Source organism: Xenopus tropicalis, chromosome 9 (genome assembly GCF_000004195.4).
Source record: "Xenopus tropicalis strain Nigerian chromosome 9, UCB_Xtro_10.0, whole genome shotgun sequence".
Classification (NCBI taxonomy): Eukaryota; Metazoa; Chordata; class Amphibia; order Anura; family Pipidae; genus Xenopus; species Xenopus tropicalis.
The window spans coordinates 30,647,736-30,671,534 of NC_030685.2; the positions used below are offsets into that span (position 1 = coordinate 30,647,736).

Here is a 23,799-nt window from a genome sequence, read left to right on the forward strand (position 1 = left end):
TATGTAGGGACCCATAGGATTAAGCTCCCTATGGCTTTGTCCCCTACCTCTTCACACCTCTATTGTTATTGGGTAAGAGCCCCTGTACTTGAGTTACACTATTCCTTATAGGTTTAGTCAGGTTGACCACTCCCCTTGCAGACTGATATAGTGTCTAGCAAGGAGGAGTGGCTTCCTCTTTTGGCTGCATGTTGTGTCCCAAGCAGAGCTCCATATGAGCCCGGGAGCAGACTGTAGGCCCCAGAAGCCATTGTACCCTAGGGAACAGTATACCTCTAGTGAAAGTCAGGGACAGGGCCTCGTGAACGAGGATAAGTAATCACAGCAGAATATTTAATAGCACCCTGTTAAAGATACCACACTTTTAATGCTAAATAACATTTAATGTCACAAATGATAAAGTTCATTGCTTGTGTGCAAACATCAAATTCCCCTTCATATCTCTGCCTTTGATCTATTTTTGCTCAAGTTACAGCTTCTGCTTGTGGTTAAAAGACATGCGCTATGCTACAAGGTACAAGGAAACGAAACAAGACAAGGCTAAGATCGCACCTGCCCCCCCCAGCGTTGTGTCGACATCAACAGGAAAAGCAGAAGAACAGATGGATGGCCAGAGAAGGCCAGAAGGGCAACTGCCTAAAACGGACAAAAACAAGGACAGTTGGACTATATAAAGGGCTGGGGTGGGGCACGAGCTTACTTCTCTTGCAGACTGAGCAGGGTGTTAGACACCAGTCTCATGTAAGTTTGCCTGAGAACTCTGCATGCGAATAAATCTTCCTCTTCTGATCAACTATAAGTTTCCTCTGGTGCTTCGAATACAGGAGTGATCCACATAGCATTCAAATTTTGGTCCTTCGAGCCGGAGACACTGGTCACCGACGCCCGGGCAGCCGGCCCGAACGAGCGTCCACATTGACAACACGGACGCGAAAGACCTCCGGTCCTCCACGGAGAGACTGTTAAGAGAGGCCGTTTGGGGCGACTCCCTGGCGCTGGGACAGCTGTCTCCACCGAACCACAAACAGAGGAAATCGATCAGGAGAATAAGACCGACCTACCCACTGCTGTGCATTGACCCTTGAACCTATCTCCGTGACCTACACCTGTAAAGTGTAAGTACATTTATATTATCTTGTGTAAAAGTAGAGGAAGTTATTGTGTTTGTTGAAGTGTTAGGGAAAGTTCATTTAGAAGGAGAGGGGGATGGGATTGTAGTCGTCAGAGTGACAGAAAAAAATTCCTTAAGGTAGTCTGAACGACAAGAGACTCAAAACACGACGTCACAGTCTGACATAATTCTATTAGAAATCCCTTAGTGACCAACATCCCCTGTGGTCACGTTAGGAGACCAATCATGGGTCAAGAATCCAGTAAGACCAAGTCTATAAGTGCTACAGACGACGAGGCTAATATGCATAGGAAAGATCCATGATATCTTGTGCCCTTTGGCGCACAAGATATCAGTTTAAGGGACATTTACATCCTAAACAGTGTGCCAAATTAGTCGCAAAAATCACTGACGATTGTAAAGGAGACGACAAGTTAGAGAAGAAAAACGGACTTGAAATAGCGAAAGAATGGAAATCTATTGCTGACCAAAAGAAAAAGGACATATGTGCCTTTTATTTTGGAAAGAAACCCGAGGAACTATTTGTTCCTCCTACTAACCCCGTAGTCCAACAAGCTGAGGGCACATCAAGTAGCAATGACACCCTCATTGACCTTGAGTCCGAGTTGCCAGCCGTTCCCGTCACCCCCCAGAATTCCCAGTCCACGGCTAGCAACGCCCAGACAGTCAGCCCGGCCACCTCCCAAGCCAGTACTGTCCAATACACACCCCAAACTGTTGAGCCCAGGAGAGAGCCCCTCTGGTCTCCCTCTTCTCATCCAGACGGGACCCCTGATAGACAACCCTGTCATAGCAGAACTGTTCCGTACCCAGCGTATGACTTTCATTCACCACACCCCGGACTAGCATCTCACAGAGAAACTCTTCCCAGGGATGCCAAGCGTAACAACCCCTATGGAGGTGCGCGCCTAGCCTTGTGTAATACAACAGCTCCTCCCGACGAAATTCCACCCCCATATGGGTCCCTCAATCCCCCTAGTAATCAACAGTTACAGCAATATCCCATGATAGAACTCCCCGACGGGGTAGCATCAACCACTCATGTCTATCGTCCATGGACAGAAGACGACATGATGGCAGCCCTTAAAGGAATTCCCCCCCCCCCAAGATGATGTTATTCAGTGCGTAGAGGAGTTGAGGCAGCTTAAAACTAGTTACAATTTGACCGCCCAAGAATGCGAGAGAGTACTCAGACGGGTGAATGGAATACGATGGGCTCAGGTCCAAGGCGACTGGTCCATTTACAACCCGAATGAATCAGGGAACCCAGTCCTACGATACAACAGTGCTCGCCTCACAAATCAATTTGAGGCAGTTTTAGCCCGCATGACAACATATTACAAAACTACCCCTGACCTGACAAAATACCTTACCCTAACTCAAGGTGCCAAAGAGAATGTAGAACAACTAGTTGAGCGCATGACAGTTGCATACGAACAACACCTTAAGGCTGCGCTCCATCGGGCGCTAAAACCCGACATACAGGCCTTTGTAGTAAAACACCTGATAACCTGGAGAACGTGTAGGCTCTCCGAGTTCGTAGAATATGCCAAACATGCTGAGCGAGTTGTTGAAGGTAAACAAAAACGTAGCAAAGCCGCTGCGACATACTATGTTGACAGTGAGGACGATGAGGGGGACACGTACGTTAGCGAACAGAAAGGCAGACCGAGGAGAAGGATCCCCGATTACGAGGGTAGAAGGAGAAGGGGTGAATGCTACATATGTGGGAAAAAGGGACACCTAGCCAGGGAGTGCCCGATGAAAAGTGAGAAGGCATGACGGGATCTGGGCTCCGACAAATCCACCGAGATTATTGAGCTATCCTATGCTGACCTAAAGAAACCTGAGATAGTTCTAGAAGTTAAGGGGATTAACATAAAATTCTTGGTGGATACCGGAGCCTGTAGGTCCGTTTTGACTAAAAAGTCCTATGTGGGTTGTGAGACAAAAGGTTCTGTGATAACCCGAAACGCAGGTGGAGGTATAGCGTCTGAAAAGGTCACCGTACCCCTAAGAGTTGTAGACCCCGTGACCCGCAGATCTGTGCGGTGTTCATTTGTTTACTCCTCCATATGTCCAATCAACCTATGTGGCCGAGACCTTATCGGCGACCTGAGGCTGCAAATATCTCCCGGTCCTGTCTCTCTCGAGGTAAAACGGGACCTTACCCACATCCCTGGGGAACGATTCTGGTATGGTCTTACCTTTCGTTACGACCTAAAGGCGCGGCTAAAAGAATTAGCTGGCCCGAGCCTTCCCTGGCAAGATGAGATTCACATTTTGGTCCTTCGAGAATTTAACATTGAGAATCCCAGCAAAACCGATGAAGGAACCTACGTCATCGCAACATACCGCCCGGTCTACAAGCAGTTCTATTGGGGCTATCTTGTTCTGAAGGATATGTACCAAAATCCAGAATACACTGAGGAAGCCCAACCAAGACCACCACAACCTGCGTTTAGCATGATCAAGGCCATCGCTGATCCATCTTATGAAGACACTATAGCCATCGAGACAGGGTTTGCTGAAACCAATCTATGGCTGGAATGGATGAAATACACGGCGCAGGTGCTCGACCTCACCATGGTACCGTGGTTTTAAACCTGCCACAAGAAGTTGAGGAGTGTGTGCTCACCATTTTTACGAACACTTCACTTGATAGTGACGACACTTGCTCAACCTGGAAGAATTCATATCCATTGACTAATGAGCATCCCACTTCGAGCACCCCTATTACAGTCTATCCTGGAAATTACACCTGCTACAATGGCTCCTCTACCGGACGTCAGCTCAAGCCCTTTCCACCTGGTTATTGCGCAACCTACAGCCAGGTCAGGGTCTTGGTTTGAGGGATTATTTTCTTCATGGCAAACTGCATTAAAGTCGCTTGCTGTCCTATTCGCTTGTATTATCTTAGCATTATCAGTAGTCGCCTGCTGCATTATACCAATAATACGCCGCATGATTACAGTAAATATGTATAAGGCCGTCCATCATTTTGACCCTATGCCTGACATTGAGCTAACTTTTGCTTGAAGTTTTCCTTTATCATTGTGACAACAGGAGGGAAATGTTAAAGATACCACACTTTTAATGCTAAATAACATTTAATGTCACAAATGATAAAGTTCATTGCTTGTGTGCAAACATCAAATTCCCCTTCATATCTCTGCCTTTGATCTATTTTTGCTTAAGTTACAGCTTCTGCTTGTGGTTAAAAGACATCCGCTATGCTACAAGGTACAAGGAAACGAAACAAGACAAGGCTAAGATCGCACCTGCCCCCCCCCCAGCGTTGTGTCGACATCAACAGGAAAAGCAGAAGAACAGATGGATGGCCAGAAAAGGCCAGAAGGGCAACTGCCTAAAACGGACAAAAACAAGGACAGTTGGACTATATAAAGGGCTGGGGTGGGGCACGAGCTTACTTCTCTTGCAGACTGAGCAGGGTGTTAGACACCAGTCTCATGTAAGTTTGCCTGAGAACTCTGCATGCGAATAAATCTTCCTCTTCTGATCAACTATAAGTTTCCTCTGGTGCTTCGAATACAGGAGTGATCCACATAGCATTCACAACCCTCTAGGAGAGTGAGCATAGTCAGATCTAGCTAGAACGAGCAGCTGTAGCTCCAACATAGGAGACATTAAGAGTTTTGCCTACCCCAGGCTCTGTATGCCTTGCTGTAAGAAGACAAAGGATTCAGGTTAGTATTAACCCCTGAACCACTGTTGGCTGTAGGGATCCGGTTCAGTAAAGGGCATCCATCTTGGGACTCCTGGCTATTAACTCTACCTACCTCCACTGTGTGCTGCACTGCCTCTGTATGTCACAACTGCTACTAACCACGGTGACATTCTATATCAACTGCTTGTGAGTATATGATTACCCTGATCTTACCATCTGTGTCTTGGACAATAAATCTGTATCATAGTTCACCATAAGAATCCTCTGGCATCCATTTATACCATCTGCACCACACAACCTCAGCAAGTTGTAGTTTAACTACACCCTAAGCTCCATAGTACTTCTCCCGTTACTTCCGTTTCCATTGCTTGCTGGCAAAGCTGTCAGTCCTGAGTTTAATACAAAGGCAAAATCTCCAAGACTTTTCAATGTATCCTTGGGTTTCCGGTTGCTCTGGTCCCCCCCACACTCCATAAATATAGCTGAGTGATAAGTGGTTTCTTATAAATTGTGTGAGAGTTTGTGTGCCCAGTTGTCCTTCACCATAACAATATTCATTGTATATATTTGTGCACACAAACATTTGGAATTAAATCGCATCAAATATTTACTTTCATTAGTATATTCTCTTTATCTAAAGGTGTTAGAATTGCTCGCTGACTGCTGAATTTCTGGATCACGCCATGGCGCCGTGTAGTACCTATACTGACAATTGAAATCATTATAGACTGATCTTGTAATTCAGCATGTGAAGACTTTCTCCTTGCCTTGGGTGCTCAGAGAATGGGTAATAGAGAAGAAGCTGCTAATTTGTGGCCAGAAAGAAGGTTGTGACCCTTCCTGCTTCATGAAGAAGCATGCAGAAAGCTCAATCAGGATTGACTGAACTAAATTATCCTTGCCCTTGACTTAACTTTATAATCATTTCTTTGTATGTTGAGTTATTTACACAATACACACATTGTCAAGCCAGGCACGATATACAGTAGTTTGCAGGCTGATGAGTGTATGTTAGAAGCAATGCTGTGCTGTACAAGTATTCACATTGCCCGAATCAATGTCACACCTAAACCCTAACCCCAGGCAGCCACCCTTATCAATTTAGCCAGCATTCCCTTAACTGGATGTTAAACAGATGTTACAAAAGTGGGGTACAGTGTTATACTAGAGATAGTTTTATAACAGGTAAGGGCATTTTACACATGCAGATAAATCTATATTTGCACCATCCACACATAATGTCAAAGGGGTATTAAAGCATTCACAAATAGGAAATAGAGAAAAGGTTAAATTTGAAGAATAAAACTTATATCAAATGCAATTAAAAATATATAATTAACATGAGTGTTGAAAAACAATTAACTGCTCCATAATAAGCAAGCCTTATTCGCTAAGAATTTACATCTAAATAGGGGAATGAGCATATAAATTGGGAAGAGGTACAGCAGTTTAATCTATTGCAGTGAAGATTGGGCCAAACTTCACCTCTGTCCCTACATGACTAAGAAGTATAGGATATCACAAATCTAATCTATCATGATGTCCATTATGGTGGCCATACATGGGCTGATAAAAGCCACAGGCTGACCATGTCAGCAGCTTAATGGCCCATGTATGGGGCCCTCCCCAAGCAAAATCTGACAGAAAATCAGTGTCAGGGCAAGCAACACACCGTCTCATTGACATGGTCCTCGCCCCGACAGACTACTTGTACTGCCAAGGGCCAAATGATTGCATCAGCCTGATGTTGCCTACCTCAAGGTGGGCAACCCAACCAAACAAGCATATCCTTACATGTATGGCCAGATTTACCCTCAAATGAATTGCTAGCATACATTGAGGAAAAACTACAGCCCACAATACACGCTTGGCCACCAGATGTATGTATGTATATCTTTATTTATAAAGCGCTACTTATGTACGCAGCGCTGTACAGTAGGATACATTAATACAAACAGGGGGTATTAAGATAATAGATAAATACAAAGTATTACAATAAACACAAATAAAAAAAAAAATCCAGTTGCAATAACAGAAGAGTCAAAGACACAAGAGGATGGATAATTGAGTCTCTTGCACAGGCCCATTAAAGTGTAACGAAGGAGCCTGCTCCACACAAAAAAATAGACAAAAAAAAGAAAAATACAGAAAATACCTGACATTTCACCCAGTAAAATTGATTGAGCTTTATCTACATTTATTTTTATTTATACACAGGGTATTTGCAGAATCACCATCCTTCTATAACATGGCATTCTGGCTAATAAAGAACACATGTACCAAACTTTACTGCAGTTAAACTATGCAATAGAGGCATATCTGCAACAGCGATAAATTCAGAAGCTCTGGTTGGCATTAGAAGCCAAGAGGTGACAATGGGAGGGGTAAAACCTTGTAGTAAAAGCCCAGTAAAAGTCCAGCAGGTAAGTCAATTATTAAGATAGCTATACATGGGCAGATTTAGTCTGCTGGCTTGGGTCCTTTAAGCTGATCTGGCAACTGCCCATGGATGGGGCGTTCTGATGGACCTACCTGACCAATACCTGGCCATAAATCAGTCAGATGTTGATTGGGAAGGTGTAAGTTTTCCTGGTGGATCAAGTGCCGCATTGGCTCGTCCATGGGCGTCCACAGAAGGGGGCAAGAGGGGGCACTTGCCCCCCCCTGGAAAAGTAGCAAAAAAAAAAAAAATCTTACTCCGTTTCTGTCCCCTCAAGCCCGTTTTGCTGTGCTCCGATTGGATCTTTGTTCTTGTGGATTCTCCAATCAGAGCACAGCTTCCTTGACAGACAGTAAAATTGACCAATCAGAGCACAGATGCACACAGGGATCGGGAGATTTTTTTCAAACTGGAAACAGAAATGAAGACTGAAAAGAAGAATCTGCAGCTGTAACTTTACCTAAGAACCAACTCTCAACTTTTGCTGCAGTTTTCATCCCACAGATACTATACACAGGTACTATACACAGGTACTATACAGTTCTAAAGAATCACTAGCTGAATATTAAATTGTTTTTTGCCTGACCTGACATCTATAATAATTTATAATCTATCCCCTACCCTAACACATGGGGGGTAAGTTAACTCTTTCCCTCTGAAAAAGCTCATTGTGTGTTTATATATTTGTTGTTGTTTTTTGCACTTACTATTTTTTTTTTTTTTGTCATTGTTTTGTTCATTTATAGTAAGTTACAGTGGGGCCAATGTTGTGTATCCGTGCCAGTGTTATAGTGCCAGGGCCTGAATATCTGCCATCTGTACCCACTGCTCCTCATGGCATATAATGTGCTGGTTTTGTAAATACGGACTGCGTCTCACTGTATATAATGGGGAGTCAGTACCCACTGCCTTTCTTGCTATAAAACTAACAAACACATCTAAAGGGGTGGTTTAAATTGGTCTTCCTAATTAATTTTTTTGAATAATTTGCCTTTCTCTTCTGCCTCTATACAGATTTCAAATGGGGGCCAAAAAATATTGCTCTGTGAGGCTACAATTTTATTATTATTATAATTTTGTATTACTTATTTTTCCAAGTAGGCCCCTTAACTATTCATATTCCCATCTCTTGTTTAAACCACTACCTGGTTGCTAGGGTAAATAAGACCCTAGCAACCAGATAGCTGCTGAAATACCAAATGGAGAGCTGCTGAACAAAAAGCTAAATAACTGAAAAACCATTAAAAATAAAAGTGAATTCGAATGCGAACTACCCCTTTAAGCTAACTGATCACAAACACAAATGTTTGCAGATCCCCTAACAGAAGTGCGCGTATGAATACTTTTACATACTAAACATTTTAGGGTAAAAAAAAAAAAGCACCCCCACCCGCACTTTTGTACAGTATCCCTGGGAGTCAGTGGGAACGGCAAGAGGTAGTTGGGAGGTTAACTTTTTACGCCAGCAGCGAATCCACTAAGTGTCACATTAGCTGTAGGTCAGTCTGTGTATGGGCCATCTTTAGCCTCCCCTAGTATCATCCTGCAAAAATATATTTGTCTGTTGCAGGATGATGCTAGCTTACTTGCCCCCCCTTGGAAAATTTTCTGCGGACGCCCATGGGCTCGTCAATGCAGTCCTTGCTCCAAGGGTTTGTAACCCTGTCTTTGTAATCCGTTTGGTTCACCTTTGGTGGGTGTATTGGGGGAAAAATCCTCTTATATTGTATGGTCAGCTTTACTTATAGCCTCCTATACACCTGAGACAAGCAGTAAGAATGAACAAGCAGATATTTCAACTTTAACTATTATTGTGCGGCATATACTGGCTGCAGTAAGCATCAATGGACCTTACTGTGAAAGGAAAACTCACTGAATTTGGGATATCCAGATGTGATACATAGCTTAGTATATGTGTCTCTATTTGTATTCAATTGTGCTCATAAAATATACCCTTATGTACCTGTAATACATTCAGCTGAAACCAGGAGAGGCATACCAACATTAGCTACCACTAGGGTTTGTACCCAAAAGGCTTTTTGGTTCCATTTTCGATGACACTAATACTCATATAAATGGATCTAATATATAAAACACAATGAATCATTTAATCATGAGGGATAACAGTGCAATTTTGCCACAGTGCAGCATTTGTTGTGGGCATTTTTCATACCTAGTATTACTTATGAGACCAACGAGACTGTGTCATACATACAAATATCTCCTGCTCTATTTTTTGTTTGACCTATGTATATGTTTGTACAGAAGTCCGTGGAGAAGAATACTGGCAGCAATTATAACGCCTGACATTTGTTTGAGCTATAGCTAGCATTGCGATGTTTGGAGCTGCATCTGAACTGACCTAAATTCCCTCTCAAATGGCAGTTTAAAAATGACACAGGATTATACTAGCGTACCAACATAAATATGATAACAATCCTTGTCTTTTCAAACAAAATTCATAGGAAACTAATCCCACAGTTTAAAATGACAGCTAGCCCCAATGCATTCTTCATATTAATGTTTCCCAAATGCATTATAAGACGAGCTCATTATCCAGTGTGTATAACTGTATGATATATGGCTTGTGTTTACTTGCCAGCATGGACATACCCTTAGCAAAGCACAAAGTGTAGCAAATGAATTTTCCGGCAGGTGTGTTGGTGATCACCAAGTTCTATGGGGCTACTGCACAGCAATATCTTGGCACCAAAATAACTGGACCCATTTTTAAAATGGTGGCATAAAGATGCAAAGAAGATTAATAATGCCCTGGCTGTCTGACTACAGTCTTTATTAACTTCCATGAACCTCCCGTAAGATACTCCAGTCTATATTCTAGATTCAGCACCTAACCCTGAGTTATAGAGGGCTTTCCATGCGACCCTTGAATAAAGCCAGAACCCTGGGTATGACTGAGTTGGGGAGGAAGGGGGTGGATGTTCTGATAACATTTAGTAATATGAGCTTCCTTTAGAAGTGATACTGACAATTGCAATCATTAACAGCAAAGGATTTTTCATTAGAACTTTTAAAGAAAAAGGGGTTAATCACTATGGGGTAACTATATGTTAGGTACCCCTGCCAAGTGTTTATAATCACCTACTTCAGAGCCCAGGGCCAGTGGTTGTCCTTGCGTAAAAAAAAAAGCAGCGACCCCAGGTTACTATTCTAGTGAGGCCCGCGCCTCCATCTTCTCACCTGTGGCTTTGCGCATTTTACAACTCATGTCTGCAGCCGTGCAATGTTTTCATATCTCTTCAGTCTTATTAATATTGAATAACAGACCTCAAAACATTGCTTAAACCCAAAACGGCAGAAAACCACATTCTTGTATACCTTTAACATACAAAATAAAGAATTTTTACTAGAATGGCAGCATTTCACCCTCTTTATTTAGCTGTGTTACCCTTTTCTTCTTCCTAAAGATGTTATTTTTCAGTTGGTTCATTACATACCAGCTGGCAGTAAAAAAATGTGTTCTGGTTCCTGTAAAATTAATTCAATAATTAAAATTTAAGTCCCTCAGAGACAGGGGGAGCTCCAAGCAATCTGTCAGTGGAAGCTTTCAGTGGGTGCATGGTAAGTTAGATCTGATTTTGTATCAAAGTTACATGGACTTGCCAAAACCCACAAGTGTCCCAACAATAGTGGGATTATGTTTATTCTCTTAGAATTTGAGCAGCATTGTGGCTGGGCTGTGAGTTGAGTTAAAAAAAATCAACTGTGCACATAGAATGAGTGCAAATAGCAGCTAAAATGTTTAGCCTAAAGCTAATGCCAGACAAGGCGTAGGGCGGATATTTTCGGCAAGCAGAAAAGCACGTGCTGAAAATACCGCCCTACACCTCCTACATGTGCCTGCACCCGAATGAATGGAATACGCTCGGGTGCAGGCACATGTAGCCGAAATACGCATAAAAACGTGAGACTTTCAAACTCTTGCGTTTTTATGCGTATATCAGCTACAAGTGCCTGCACCCGAGCATAACTCATTCATTTGGATGCAGGCACATGTAGGAGGGTTGGGGGCGGAATCCTCGGCAAGCGTTTTTCCGCTTGCCGAAAATATCCACCCTACGCCTCGTCTGGCATTAGCCTTAGGGGTTTATTAGCATGTGATCCCTTTGGCACACAAGTCTGCCATACCTGTTGACGTAATCCATTGTGGAAATAATGGGATAACCTTTAATACCCAGCATCAATAGGTGCAATTACTCATGATTTAGCAGAAGAGGTATGACTGCCTTCCTCATCTTTTTTCATCGTCCACTTCTGGTAAACAACACAAAGAACTTTTTTGTTGTTCTTCTCCATTAAGTCCAATATGCTACACAGCTGGGTATTCCCTGAGCAGTAACTACTGTTTCCCACATTCAAAGCCTTACTTCCTGCTCTATTGCTTCTACTTCATATTTTCTGTTGCTTTTACTTCATATTTTTAGCAACATTTCCATCAGTTCTTAGTGTTTTGAACATTCCCATCTAGCTTACTTTCATGTGTATCCCTTTCAAACTCTTGCTTCTCTTTTATTTTCTATCCATCTTTCTATTCTCTGAAACAGGCGCCTTGATTTCATATTTTTTGCACTAGTTTGATATCTAATGGTACTCGAAGGACATTCGATAAGTGCACTTCTGGCCAGTGTTAGCACATAATAAAACTGGCGTCTTTACTAGTATACTACAGGGGAAACGAACATGTTCCTACAATATCACCAAGGGACATGAGGAATGAAGAATTAAACTCTTATCCAGTTCAGTTGGACTGAATCTCTTTACCCAGTAATACTCACTAATGCCTGCAATTCAGAAGGGTTTTGATCAGAGCAAATGGATATTCCTTTATATCTATGATGAATTTTTTTTTCGTACACCTACCATTTTTTTATCATAAGTAAAGCACTCCTGCAACCATCAACTTCAGTTGGATAAGACTTATTTACTGCCTCAGTACTTCCAACTTCTCCTTTAAATCAGGCCTTTAAACATAAAAATGATATATTGATCTTCTAGTTGGGCTATGTTTATGGAACGACAGAAAAAACATCCAGTTTTGTGTAGCAATTACCATATTTCAGAAGCTTGAAGTTGCTTTTGGGCATCACCAAGTTTGCCAGGATGTTCTACTTGCCAACAGGCTATTAAGCAGGACATTTCTTCCCCCAATGGTATACACACAAAAACATGTGCTCCAATACAAAATACAAGCTGAATTTTTAAAAATACATTACACAGCGTCTGTGGGTATAGCCCCAAAAACACCTGATCTATAAATTCATTTAATTCCACCAGATAATAAATATTCTTTCAATTATTTCTGTGAATATAGTCTATGGCAATATACACCAAGAATTCATGTATTGGTTAGCAACACAGAGTAAGAATGAAAAGAAATCCTGCATAGTAAATGCACCCTCTGCCATAAATATCCTAAACCATGCCTTCCTAAATCTGTTCTGTGTTCTATCTCATGGATTTAACTTTTAGAAAAGATAACTGTTCTGACACTGCTAGATTCAGTCCAGCTACAGCCTTGCATCTCCCTAGCCAGACACCTCTCATACAGGTGACTACTTAGCTTCAAACACTGATATGTATCTCTATGTAATACAGCTCTACTTTTTACTATAATTTCAAACATAGGAAATGACCAGTTATATATCAAGGCAAACATGAAGGGGATGTAGAAGGTGTAGAGGAGTGAAGCCTTTGCTTAACAGGGATCCATAATAAAGATTCTGACAACATAGAGATTCTTTCTTAGATAAGAATAGTATAAGTCTAGCAGCAAAGTTTAAAGGAGAAGGAAAGGTAAAAACTAAGTAAGCTTTATCAGAAAGGTCTATGTAAATACAGCCATAAGCAATTACAGTAATGCTGAGTCTTCTATCAAAAGAAACACAGGATTTCTTGTCTCTCTTTTTGTAAACATGATGTTCCAGTATCAGACTTCCTCTCTCAGAAACAACCTTAATTTCCAGGGCCAGAGTCTGCACAGGTCTCTCCTCTCTCCTGCTCCCCCCTCCCTTAGGAATGTGTGATCTCAGCTATAACGCTAGAGACTGCAGGAAGGAAGATACTTAAAATGGCAGCTGATATCTTAAAGGAGAAAGAAAGGTAAAAACTAAGTAAGCTTTATCAGAAAGGTCTATGTAAATACAGCCATAAGCACTTACAGAAATGCTGCACTGAGTCCTCTGTCAAAAGATTTGTTGTGTCTGTAATTCATGTACCAAAGACATACAGCTCTCCCCTCTCCTGCTCCCCCCCCCCTTAGGAATGTGGATCTGAGCCAATCAGCAGGAAGCTGACTCACAGTCTTACAAACTGAGCATGTTCACTTGGTCTTGGTCTTGGTGCAGAAGTGATGCATTATGGGAACTTTCTTTACAGAGCTCAGCGTTTTTTCTTCCTGTTTGGCTTCAGATCCTCTGAACAGGTGAAATATGGGGAGACTTAAGGGCACTATTGAGAGAACTGAAGGTATGCCTGCTGCTTGAGATTAAAGGAACAGTAACACCAAAAAATGAAAGTGTATAAAAGTAACTAAAATATAATGTGCTGCTGCCCTGCACTGGTAAAAGTTGTGTTTTTACTTCAGAAAGTCTACTATAATTTATATAAATAAGCTGCTATGTAGCCATGGGGGCAGCCATTCAAAGGAGAAAAGGCACAGGCACATAGCAGATAACAGATAAAACACTATTATATTCTACAGAGCTTATCTGTTATCTGCTATGTAACCTGTGCCTTTTCTCCTTTTTTCCAGCTTGAATGGCTGCCCCCGGGGCTACACAGCAGCTTATCATATAAATTATAGTAGTGGTACTGTAGCAAACACACCAGTTTTACCAGTGCAGGGCAACAGTGCATTATATTTTTATTACTTTAAAGCTCTTTAATTTTTTGGTGTTACTGTTCCTTTAACTCTTTATTAGCCTTTCTAAGAGAAAGCTTCTAAAGTTGTCTACTCAGGTATGTTAATGGTTTCTGCAGAATAAATATAGTGTTTTAGGTGGCACTAATGTGGCAAATCTATTGGCAGTAAAATGCCAAAATGACTTTCCTTTTCCTTTAAGATTGATTTATCCAAGATAGACATATAGGAGGCAGTTATGGAGATACTGTGGTCTGAATTTCAGTAGTTTGTAAGTAGGTTTCAGTTTATAATCTGCATTCAAATGAAATTAAAAGCTAAATGAATTAAAGAGGTCTCCTAAAGACAAAGTGCAGAGGGAAAGATACAATAAGCCAAGTATAGAACCTCTAGGCACCTCCTCAAAAAGGTAAACTGGAGAAGAAAGTTTGTTTACATAAGAGAAAGTAGCATGCAGCTGTATTATACTGTATGATACTAAGGAATGGCATTACAAAGGTTCCCTAGTGGATTTCTGTTAGACTTGATATTGCTGTGGAGGTTGAGCCTAGATGCAGGTAGGCACATTAAGACACATTTTTGGCACATTAAGTCTGGTTGCAGTAATTATACTGGACACTGAACTGTGACATATTATAGGAAAAAAATGGTTGACATGAGGAGGACATCAAATATGATGAAAACTAAAAAGGGTTCCTTGTTCTTGGTAACCTGGAGATCATTTTCAACTTTACATAAAAGCTGTTCCTGTAGAGTGCGCAGGCCAAGAAACAAATTGCCTGGGGTACAGCATATTATGGATGTGAAAAAAGTTAATAATATGCAGGAACATGAGATTTTCCAGGAACTTAAGAGTCTAGAGAGTAGTAGTTGGAGTTACAGGAGAGGAATATTCCAAAAGATAGGAAAGAAATGAATACAGGTATTATAGCTGAATAAAGAGGGCAGGTGATAAAGGTGATAAAGTAGAAGGTGAGAGCAACTGGCTTCAGACTTGGTCACAAAATGTTCCCAAATGAAGAACGAGGATAACCTAGAGGGAAGCGGTTGGTGTAAGTATGCCACACTCACTGCAGGTGGAATCGACTCCTATAGTCTAAACTGGTGGTTTGGTATTAACAGAAAGTAGTGGTTTCAATTCTAAACAAAAATAAATATACCTAATAAGTAACCTGCCCCTGCCACTGTATGTATGTGGAGATGCCCAGATAGTTTAAATGTAAAGTAGTTCAAATAAAAAAAAAAAAAAAAAAAAAAGATCACTGTAATTTCTACTAAATATAACTTTTATATCTGGGCTTTATGAATTCTAATTCCCTTCTTGCTCGTTCAAATGTCTGCTATGATTGAATGGGTTTTATCCCTTAGCGAGAGGGAAGTGGATGATAGACATATTGGAAGCAGAGAGGTTAAGTTTGATGGAAAACAAAATGCTTTAATTGTACTTGGGATTGGGCATAGGAAAGTCTCCCAGGAATGTACTGTATTATTCCCCTGCAAGTAAAATCCTCCCCCACATTCTGAACAGACTTTACTATTCAGCTGTCATTACTGGTGGAGAAAACAAAGATGTTACACGTGGACATGGCATATTAGATTCAAAATGACAGCTGTTTACATGTGCTGTACCCTACACCGCTTAAAGCACTCTTTCCTTTATTTCAGTTTCATCCTTTTCACATCACCGCAGAGCGCACTGTTGACTTTTAACATTTAAAAAGCGGAGCTTTAATAACAAAGACAAACAGACTATGGGTCTTTACTGTTCTTTCCTGTCCTTTAAAGCCCAAACACTAGAACAAATGTGAAGATGTCAGGAACACTATAAGTTCTGTGAAAACTCAATATATGTCTTGTACTTTTTGTGTTAAAAGTTCAGTTTCTCCTAAAAAAAACCCATAGGAAATGTAATTTGCAGACAAAGTTCATATGAAGTACAAGCTAATTAGACATGGTAACATTGTAGCAAGTAGTTTAATGCCATTTAGCACTGATCATGCCCCGTACCTGAAGCTTTGAAGGCTCAGAAAATGATATCCCAATAACTAATTGCTGGATTGGCGATGCCTGTAACTGATATTACACCTTCTCAGATAACTAGAGAAGCAGGGACATGGCTGTGGGATCAACTGGACCCAATATGCTTGGTGAGGTAGTTTAATCTCATTGGTAGCGAATACAAAGATTCTTTCCAAAGGGGAAGATACTCTGATATCATAGTATTTCTGGTGTTCATATACAAAGTAAGATGCACAGAGGTGCCACTTTGTCACCCTAGCGATTGTAGAACAAGCAGGCCTTTATTTAAAAACATGTCACAAGAACACAAGCAAGTATGTCTTACATTAAACCAGAAGATATGGACTTTGCCAATCAGAAAAAGGCACGGACAGAAAACATCTTGACAGAGAACTGGATTATACAGTCAGGATCTGGGTAATGGGCAATGCTAACATGATTTACATCCACTTATTAGCTTGCATGATACCCATGATGCATGATACATACGACAGAAAGAAAGACAGCAAAGCTCACAAGCAAGGTGCACAGCTTTGTATCTTGATTCATAGCCATGATGTGACCATCTTCTAAACTACTCACCAAAATATTCTAAAACAACATAATATTTAAATGTATATAGTTCTTATTGTTTTACTCTTTGACATTACCGACCTTCAAAGGAACCCAGGTTTGAGAGTGCCATATTGGAAGTTCCTTTTTGTGCCTTACTAAAACCACAACATATACTTTAGAAGGCAGCTCCAAGAAGCTTCACATTTGCTTTCTCTCTGTAGAATCCACATTCCATGGAGTCCACATTCCATTACTACAGAAACAAAATACAAAAAAAATCTAACTATAACACAATATCACAAGTAATTGTAAGAACATCCCTATGGCAAGTATATGGCTATTAGTGGGCTCATACAACAACAGTATCATATATTTATATTTAAGTGCAAATATAAGTTTATAAAAAAGATCTGGAGGCAACAGATACTTCACTTTTAAAATGGTTACAAATGTGAGGGGAACTCAGTTTTCGAGCTTCAATTTTACAGTACACAGAAATCAGGGTCAAAGTGTGCAGATTAATAAGTGTAAGAAGAAATGAAGCTGAGTGATCGTATTTTACGGTTATATTGAGAACATTCCACTACAAAGTCCGAAGGAAAAAAATAACCTTTAAAAGGCATTTTTCAATTTTACCACTTACAATGTGCCAGTTATAACTCCTATAAACATCCAATAAATTCTCCCGATCTGGCACTGTAAGTATTTCAAACCACAAACTGGGACAGAGCACCTTTTCTGGGAATGAAATAGTACTTACATTCATGTGTAATGTTGCCAGGGCTGCTCTTATGGGCTTATAAACTTTGTGTTTAGGGTTACAAGGCCCTATAATACCCTATAATATAATTATAATCTGATCATGATCTCTTATATGTGGCTCCTAATTCAGAAGCATCCTTTGTTTTCCCAACAAACTATTCCATACAATGGCAAACAATATATAACATACATAAAAAAGGAGCTGTTGATTGTGTATTTGAACTAGTGTATTTCTAATAGTAGTAAAGAGATTCTGCCATGGAAAAACATGTTTTTTTCGCAAAACACATCAGTTAATAGCACTCCTGCGGCAGAATCTTGCAATGGAATCCATTTCAAAAGAGCTAATAGATTTGTTATATTTAATTTTGAAATGTGACTTGTGGCTAGCCATATTCTTTATTTCCCAGGGTGCCACAACCATGTGACTTGTGTATTGATAAACTTCAGTCACTCTTTACTGCAGCGCTGCAATATCTCCCCCCTTCCCCCAGCAGTCGATCAGCAGAACAATGGGAAAGTAGCAAGATAACGACTCCCTGACACCTATATTTCTAAAAAGGTTTACCTGTCCCACCTAGTGGTAGATATGATAACAGCATGCAACAGTAAAAATCCAAGTCCGGCCCAGCCAATTCATTACTCCTCCAGTTACATGGGAGTAGGAGAAACAATCAGTTACCTGAAAACAGTTCTAATGTGTAGCGCTGGCTCCTTCTGAAAGCTCAGACTAAAGGTCCCCATACACGGACCGATAGAAGCTGCCGATATCGGTCCCTTGGACCGATTCGGCAGCTTATCTGCCCATGTAGGGGCAGAAACGAGCAGGCTGGCCGACCAATATCTGGCCTGAAATTGGCCAGATATCGATCGGCCAGGTTAGAAAATCCAGTCGGATCAGGGACCGCATCGGCTCGTTGATGCGGTCCCCGAACTGACTGCCCCATTGCCGCCTACATAATATAGTCGTTTGGATTATTTTTTTTATAACTTCAAGCTCCCCGATATCGCCCACCCGTAGGTGGGGATATCGGGGGAAGATCCGCTCGCTTGGCGATCTCGCCAAGCGAGCGGATCTTACCGTGTATGGGGACCTTTAGGCACAATGCACTGAGATGGCTGTCTACACACCAACATTACAGCTTATATAAAATGTTGGGGTTTGGTTCAAGAATAACATTTTAAATGGTAGGTAAACAGTGTAATTTGGTCATTTAAACTACCCCGAAAAAACTGGACCAAATCTCTTTAAAGTTTGTTGTTTGCAGGCAACAATGTGCCTGATAATACCCCTAATCCATCAATATTGTAATTGCCGAATATAAAACACTTTGCATGTGGAGATCCTGTAATTGCACACAAATGACTTCCAATACAGTTTTACATTGATGGGAAGGTATTCTTGGGTGCTTTCTTGCCTGCTGTGACAAAGTGTCTCATTCTTCATTGCCCTACAGATACAATGTATATTTCTGAGAGCAAAATAAAAGCACTTGCTGAGAATATTGTAACCAGTTCTTTTCTTCTGTGTATACAGTAGAGGAGCCAGTGGGCCAAGTTCCACCCAATAGCTGCACAGTTGCCTCAGCTCCAACTACACAGTGGTTGGCACAGGATATGGTGCTTAAAGGGTTACACACGATAAATGTAAACAAGGCATCTGGGCCAGATGGAATACACCCTCGGGTACTGAGAGAGCTAGGGGCAGAATTGCAGTGGCCCTTGTTTCTGATATTCTCAGACTCTCTTTCATCAGGTATGGTACCTAGGGATTGGAAGAAGGCGAATGTCATTCCCATATTTAAAAAGGGAGTAAGATCTCAGCCTGGCAATTATAGGCCTGTAAGTTTGACATCCGTGGTGGGCAAGTTAATTGAAGGCTTGTTAAGGGATCACCATTCAAAATTATGTAGTGGAGAATGCCATTATGAGCAGTAATCAGCATGGCTTTATGAAGGACAGACCAATTGAATTGCTTTTTATGATGAGGTAAGTAAGAAGCTGGACAGTGGGGATGCAGTAGATATAATCTATTTGGATTTTGCCAAAGCATTTGATACCGTTCCCCACAAACGACTGCTTTCTAAGCTAAGGTCTATTGGTCTTAGTGAAGTCGTTTGCACATGGATTGAAAACTGGCTACAGGATCGGGTACAGAGGGTGGTTGTTAATGGCACATTCTCTACTTGGAGTAAGGTTCTCAGTGGGGTCCCTCAGGGTTCTGTACTGGGTCCACTTTTGTTTAATTTGTTCATAAATGACTTAGGGGAGGGTATTATGAGTAATGTATCAGTGTTTGCAGATGACACAAAACTCTGCAGACCAGTCAATTCTATCCAGGATGTGACATCCCTGCAGCAGGATCTTGACCAACTGGCAATCTGGGCAGCTAAGTGGCAGATGAGATTTAATGTGGATAAATGTAAGGTCATGCACCTGGGATGTAAAAATATGCAAGCCCCGTATACCCTTAATGGGACTGCACTAGGCAAATCCATAATGGAGAAGGACCTTGGAGTCCTTGTAGATAACAAACTTGGCTGTAGCAAGCAATGCCAGGCAGCAGCTGCAAGGGCAAATAAGGTTTTGAGCTGTATTAAAAGAGGTATAGATTCACGGGAGGAGGGGGTTATTCTTCCCCTTTACAGAGCGCTGGTAAGGCCCCATCTAGAATATGCTGTTCAGTTTTGGTCTCCAGTGCTCAAACGGGACATTACTGAGTTAGAGAGGGTCCAGAGAAGGGCAACTAAGCTGGTAAAGGGTATGGAAAGTCTCAGTTATGAAGAAAGACTGGCCAAGTTGGGTCTGTTTACACTGGAGAAGAGGCGCTTAAGAGGTGACATGATAACTATGTATAAATATATAAAGGGATCATATAATAACCTCTCGAATGTTTTATTTACCAGTAGGTCCTTCCAACAGACACGAGGGCACCCACTTCGTTTAAAAGAAGGGAGGTTCCATTTAAATATTCGGAAAGGATTTTTTACAGTGAGAGCTGTGAAGTTGTGGAACGCAATAGCATTCTTAGTAAGGCATTGATTCAGCCAGAAGCCACACTAGATCTACCAAAGCCATGTTTCTTACCTTGTAAACCCCCCTCCATTCTATTATTAGATACCTGAGAAGCATGACACAGAGTAATTGAAATTGCCCCCTGTGGGGCTATTCAAGGACTCTCTCCCCCCACACCCAATTGAACAGAATATCCCCTGTATATTCTACTGATATCATTCATGGATCTATGTTCTGAATAACTCCATTAGTTATCATTAAAGAAAATATACGCATACTACTAATTCACTCAACCCAAGAAATTATAGTGTGTGGGAGGGTCCTCTGCAAGTAAGAATTTATTCTATATTACCAACAATACAAAGAATAACAATAAGTGATTATAACTCTTATGCTAGTATATTGTGCGCTTAAATGTGAAAACCCAATAACTATTTATATCCCTATACAGCAACGCATGGTTAGGAAGTAAATGTGGAGTATTATATCTCTATGATAATATCAGTCTCATTTAACATGTGTAAATGGCTGAATATCCTTTTCTTTTATAGTAAAATAGTTTGAAACGGTATAACTGCTTTACTCTTACATTTTCAAGCATTATACATCTGTCACTGGTAATTTCCCATGTGCACTGATAAATGAGTGTGGGTGTAGATGGATTGAATGCTTTTAGTTCTGCATAGGGAGAAAATGAGTATAAATGAACAAAAATATGAATGAATGTAGTGCACTGCCTACTGTTTTGTTTGTCATGTGGTTAGAGCCACCATTTCCAGTATAATATTTCTACTTATTTGGGTTCATAGGGGGATAAGGGTTTTGGCTCACCCATTACATTCTGTATAAGTATAAGCTACTGTAATTGCTATAGTGGGACTTCACCTGAGTATGGATGCAGTTCCATATGAGTTGACCTAGGGGAAATCTAAGGCCATAAAGTACCTACACCAAATGGTGTATATTCCCCTTTTTCTGTTCAAAAATAGGTAGAAGACTGCAGGCTGAACATGCCAGATGTAAATAAAAAACATCAGTTCATATACAATAGATGCATTCTCACCAACAGGTGCCGAGGGTAACCTCTTGGTAAAATGAATAAAGTGGTTTTCTGCTGGTGCCATATTGTGCCAATAGAAATACAGCAGTGTATTTATTTTACTAAAATATATTATTTTATTTTCAGATTAATCATGTGGTTACAAGTCATATATCATAGTGTCCCCATTCCCATATTTACCTTACAGACCATCTTGTTGTCAATGAGAAATGACAAAAACACATAGGAGGACATTTATGTTCTTATTTCTTTTCTGTTTCACAATGTATGGTTCTTTGCACTAAGACACACATTTTTTGTGTAAAAAAAACACAATTTTTGTGATTTATTAAACATAAAAACCACAAATTCCACTACTACATCTAAAAGCTGTCATGCAGAAATGGGAGTTGTCCTAAGCAAACTGTAACAATCTTTATTTAATTTGTGGTTTTAGAGGTTTTCATTTCTTTTTCATTTGTACGCTCACAAGATTCATGGAAAAATGTATAAACCACAAAAAATGTTGTTTGTCCCACATTTTTAATTCATTCATACTTTTATTAATTTGGATCTTTTTCAAAAATGACTAGACATTTGTGGTTTTCGTGACAATTAGTTTATTCATGGTTTCAAAAAACTCAAAAACCACAAATATCAGAATGTGTATAAATCTGCCCCTGTAGTTTTAGCTCACAAGGAACATCACCAAGATGCTGTAGTCACAAGTGATACAGAGTAAAAGCTGGTCATTGTCAAACTGAGATTTGCAATTTTTTTTAAAAAGTACATTTCAAACCATCTTTTGTTTCCGATTAACTAATGATCATTTTAAGATGACTTCCGAGTCCTTCAAGAGAATTTATTTTGTGGAAATGCCTTAATTCAAAATATTTTGATTCCTTCCCCTGACCATTAACAGCTTACGAGTTATGTGGAACATTCATTAAAGTACAATTGGGTCCAAATGGAAAAAAATGGTATTTTTTCTAATTTATAGAACTTTGCGTATTTTCCACAATATTTACGTTAATTTCCTGCGACTTTTTCGTGCTTTGCGTCAATTTGTGCGACAAAATCATATTTGTTTGCAAGCTTCGGTATTGTGACTTTCCTTGGGTCAGAAAGAAAAAAGTCAGAAAGGTTTTCACGATATTTACCATCATTCGGATACGAAAATTTCCTAACTTTCAGATCGTACCACAATATTTTCGTACGACCACGATAAGAATTTTCGTGCAATTAACGCACACCAGAAATTATCGTATTAAATCCGTATCGTACTTCTAAACATCCGAAATTCGGACTTTGATAAATCTGCCCCTATGTGTTGTGCTACAGTCCGGTCCTCAGTGTTCAAAACAGCCTTGCCTTCCAGCAATTGCTTCCCTTTGACGGAATGGGGAATACTAGTGCAAATGTTGCTGCTGTCAGACTGTGATCATTAGAGATGCTGAACAAAGCATTTCTGGGAAATCCCCATCATGAATTACCATTATGTGCTATAAGTAGTGTGTTTCCCATTTAAATACACAAGCAAGGACATTTTGATTGTAGTGTTCAAAACCTGAAGAGTGCTATGTGCCTAAAGGAACCTGATAATGACCGGACTCAAAAGTGCCTCTAACATGTAACTCCAAGAATCCTCTTAAAGCTGATCAGTAGCTAAGTATTTCTGGTGCTGTGCTTCCATACCAACTAGGGAGTCTCAGGTCTGCAAGTCCAACTTGGAAAGTTAAAATAATCCAGAAGAACAAAATGTGCATGTGAAGCAAGCGTCATCGGAGGAAGGGTTTACGCAGAAGCTAGTTTTGTCATCATCACAATAAAGATTTGCTGTAAATTCTGTAGGTGAGGGATCTATTGTGTGGTATGCTTTGGACCTGAAGTTTTCTGGGTTAGTCTAAAGCAGGGGTCCCCAACCTTTCTTACTCATGAGGCACATATAAATGTAAAAAGACTTGGAAAGCAACACAAGCATCATAAAAGTTCATGGAGGAGCCAAATAAGGGCTAAGATTGGCTATTAGGCAGCCTCTATGCAAACTATCAGCTTACAGGGGGCTTTATTTGGTAGTAAATCTTGTTTTTATTCAACCAAAACTTGCCCCCAAGTCAGGAATTCAAAAATAACTACCTGGTTTGGGGGCACTGAGAGCAACATCCAAGGGGTTGGTGAGCAACATGTTGCTGCTGAGCCACTGGTTGGGGATCACTGATCTAGGATACTAAAAAACATTTAAAAACCATACATACCAATAGGACTGTGT

General features: G+C 40.6%; 1 protein-coding gene and 1 long non-coding RNA gene across 7 annotated transcripts in view; one reads left to right on the forward strand and one right to left on the reverse strand.

The window, feature by feature from the left end:
- mad1l1 (mitotic arrest deficient 1 like 1) overlaps positions 1–23,799 on the reverse strand; it is a 494,211-nt gene that overhangs the window by 98,563 nt on the left and 371,849 nt on the right.
- On the forward strand, positions 182–4,656 carry LOC116407666. The gene is made up of 2 exons (XR_004220474.1): positions 182–1,115; positions 4,331–4,656. It is a non-coding gene; the product is annotated as an uncharacterized LOC116407666 (long non-coding RNA).